Source organism: Onychomys torridus, chromosome 6 (genome assembly GCF_903995425.1).
Source record: "Onychomys torridus chromosome 6, mOncTor1.1, whole genome shotgun sequence".
Taxonomy (NCBI): domain Eukaryota; kingdom Metazoa; phylum Chordata; class Mammalia; order Rodentia; family Cricetidae; genus Onychomys; species Onychomys torridus.
In genome coordinates, this window is record NC_050448.1 from 71,809,822 (window position 1) to 71,814,046 (window position 4,225).

Sequence of the window (4,225 nt, forward strand, 5' to 3'; positions counted from 1 at the left end):
ATACTTCCTGCCTGGCTACTGGCCAATTGACATTTTATTTATCAATCAATCATCCCATGGATGATGGGTTGTCTCCTTTGGTCCTTGGGGCCTTCACCCATCGTTTTCTCTGTATTCTGCAGCTGAAGTGTGAGCTTTACTCTGGATCTCTGGAGCTCAGGGCATGGTCCACACGGACTGTACAAGATTGGGCATGAAATGGTTAAAGAGGCAAAGCTCCATGTGACTACAGTCAAAGGGAAATGGATATCCTGTAGATTATGTTCCAATAAGGGGTCTCATTTTTCAACTCTACCCATCTGTTACTCTTCCCCTCTTCCCCCGTCAAAGACCGTTCTTACAGCCTCTGCCTGCCATGTTTCAGGTAGGTTCATGTAAGGCGTGGGGGCAGATAGCAGGCAGCCGAGGGAAAGACATCAAGATGATTGGGGCTACTGATGATGGCTTACCGTGTATATCAGAAGGGACCAGACCTGTATTAATGGTGACACATCTCTACTCTTCAGGAGCTATTGGGACAAACTGTAAGTGAAGGTGTTGAGATTTTCATTAAACTAGCAAGGACGCTGTGACACAGCAAAGTGACCTTGGTCTGGGTAATGCCTAGACAGAGATTGTGTGAAACCCAGAAAAGATCAATAGATTGAGGGTAAGGTCAAGGTGTTTGATCACAGCAATGGAACCCCCTGACTAAGACAGAGGAGTTGGGCTCTCCCTGTGAGCTGCTTGTCCCTGTGTGTAGTGACCTACTGTACCGACCAATCACAGTTCTCTTCCAGCAAGGATGAAATAAATTTTCATACCCCTTCAGTGGTGGAGCTGGGTGTCATGGCCTATAGCTGTGCCGGTGCTGATTCTAGAGTTTCCTTTAGTAGAACTTGGTTCTTACCAAGATAGCTTCCTGCGTGCAGATGTTCGCATTAAATCCAGGGCATGCTGAGCGCTCTACTGTGGTTAAATGGATCAGTGGGTTTGGCTCATGCACCTGGTACTGTCCCTGGCCATGTTCTGGCCATGGTGCCCCACTCAGGACCATTTCTCTAGAGCTAGTGCCCTCTGCTCAGATCCCACCTGCTTTGGTTTTATGAACTCATGGCTAAGCACTGAGGAAGTGCAACTCACAGGGCGTCTCTGCATGGTCATGTCATTGACCAGAGGAAAACAGCCCCAAGGAGCACCTGAAGAGCTGCAGTTTTGTGGGTTTTTTTCCCCTGCACAATCTCTTCCTCAAGTTCAAGTTGAACGGTGACAGCTCCTGTTTTGGTTTCCTTGCATGTAACTCCCCAGGTGGGAAGCCATCTGCGTCAGTGGAAATGACTTCTCACCGGAACTGTATGCAACACACACACAGAAACCTGCTTGGTGAAGGTTGGCTGTGATTTCTGCTGCGAAGCGATCACAGCCACTATTCTGTTGGCAACACCTGTTGAGAACAGCCACACTAGTTGGCAGCAGGCTTTGAGCTTAGATGATTCGGCATTTGAATCCTGAGTCCAGCGCTTCTGCTTGCCAGACCTTGGCATGTTCCTTAGCATTTTTGAACTTCACTCTCCTCACCTGTAAAGTGAAGAATTGTGATATGGACTCACCAAATCCTGTGGAAATCTTATCAACCAGCTCACCCAAAGGTACTGATAATGGGCTTGAAGCTAATGCACTGTCTGCCTCCAGAGCCATTATAATCAGTTCCCAGGTCTTACGCCAGGGGAATGGTGCTGATGGAGGAACAGGGTGGTACAAGGTCTTGGGCCAATCAAAGTATGATTCAGAAGACAAAGGGCTTCCAAAAGCAACAGAGCTGAGAGAACAGGGGAGGCGGTGGTCAAGAGGAAGATGATTAATTCATTGGGCCAATATTTGAGGGCCTGCATGGGCTAGCCACTGTTCTCAGGGCTGGAGATCCAGCTGTAAACAGAGACTATTCAACTCTTCCCCACCTGAGCCTATGATCTGGTGGGGAGACACAGACGATAAACACAATAAGCTAACTATGAAGTGTGTCCAAAGGTGTGTAAATGGGGGAGTTGGCAGGGCGATGTTGGGCTTTGCATTTTTAAGCAAGGTGGCTAAGGGGACCTCAATAAGAAGGTGACTTCACAGGGGAGACCAAAGGTGACCAGGTTGTCTCCTAGCAACAGACAGCCTGGGTAGGGGTGAGGTGAAAGTGTCGGGAAGTAGGAGCCTTGAGACACCAGCCTCAGTCTGCTTTCAGCACCTGCTGAGGTCAGGGGAGAAAGGGGACCTTCTGGGCTGGTTGGCTTTTGTCTTTGGTTTTATTTTTATATTTAATTAATTAATTAGGTGTGTGTGTGTGTGTGTGTGTGTGTGTGTGTGCGCGCGCGCGTGCGCGCACTTACATTCTACTTCACGTGAGTAGAGGTCAGGGGACAACTTGCAGGAGTTGGTTCTGTCCTTCCATCATGTGGGCTCCTGGGGACTGAGTTCAGGTCTTCAGGCTTGGGAGCAAGTGACCCAACCTGCAGAGCGATCTTGCTTGCCATGCTTTTTTGTTTTGTTTTCTTTTCTCGGGACCAGTTGGCTGAGCTCTCATGCCCGAGACCTCAGCCTAGCAGTTCTGCTCAAGCAGGTTTTGAAATGGGTTTCTCTATGTAGCCTTGGCTGCTTTGACCTTGTGATCCTCCTGCTTCGGCTTCCCGAGGGCTGCGTTGCCACCCAGGACAGCAGCCTCATTTTAAAGAGAGCCCACGAGCCTTGAGTCGTTGTGCGCAGTTGCGTGGGTTGCACAACGCGCAGCTTGTCCCAGATAAGGGGGTTGTAGATGTATTTCAGGCATTCTGAGTCTATATTGTGGTAAAGAGTTTCCAGCATGTAGGAGCAGAGTGTCTTTATAACAGAAGCCGGGCGTTGTGAGAGTCTTCTGACGTGGGAATAGAGCACCCGGGAGAAGAGACACATTTTCCTAACTGTCATGAGGTCACCTCAGGAGGCAGCAGTAGCCCAGAGGTTTTGGTTTCTGAAAGCTCACACTGTAGTCTGTTGGCTGAGGACTGCTTTAGTTATTCATCTGCCCCACTAACAGTTCTTCCATGACTTCCTCACACACCGGAGGAAACTCCCTAACATGGCAGCGAATCGAGAATTCTATGTAAAAAAGTTCGAGAAGGAAAGGGAGGAGCCAGGCTACGTTTTCAGGACAAGCATGCAGTACTTACTTTACTTGGGGGACAGCTGCTAGAGATGGTGAGCAATGAAATACCACATACTGCCCCTTGACTGCATGTGGGTTCCTTAACCCAGCCTTTTCTAGGATCCTTTGCCTTATCTTCATTTCCCCCCATTATGGTTTGCATGTTGGGGACTTATTCCTTACTGTGGAAGGTCCTTAGATCACTTGGGTCAGGATCTCAAAGCGGGAGGGGGATGGCTGGGGAAATGGCTCAGTGGTTAAGAGCACTGGCTGCTCTTCCCTAGGACCTGGGTTCAGTTTCTAGCACCCACATGGCAGCTCACAACCATCTGTCTTAGGGGATCTGACATCATCTTCTGGCTTCTGTGAGCATGTAGTTCACAGACATACATGCAGGCAAAATATCCATACACATAAACTAAAAATAAATACATCTTTTTAAAAAGAGATCTCAGAAGGGGTTAAAGGAGCTCTGTGGGGGCCCTGAGTTAGCTTTCAAGAGAATGAGTTGCTATATGGAAGCAATCCCAATCTTTTTTCTTAGTATTATATTTATTATATTTATTTGCTTGTTTACTTGGAGGTGTGTGTGTGTGTGTGTGTGTGTGTGTGTGTGTGTGTGTAAGGGTGCAGGTGTGCCACAGTGCATGTGTAGTGGTCAGAGGACATCATGGGGAGTCAGTTCTCTCACCAAACCAAGTGGGTCCTGGGAATGAACTCAGGTTGCCAGGCTTGTGAGCAAGTGTTTTTACTCACTGGGTCATTTTGCTGTCCCCAAGTCCTACCCCTGAATTGCTCTCCAGCTTCCTGTCTTGTGAACTGATCTGTTATGTGGTCCTTCTATGAATCATCAGTTGTAATGTGATATTACCAAAAGGGCCTAGTCCAGAGACTGTACCACACTGTTTGGAATTTCAGCTTTCAAGACCACAAACTAAATAAACCTCTTTTCTTTGTAAATTATTCAGCCTCAGATATGTTATTATAGTAACATAAAATAGACAACAGTTTGAGGAGGCAGATCACTTGAGAACATTTGAACAAAATCACCCCATTTCTAGGGATCCCTTTGTGTCT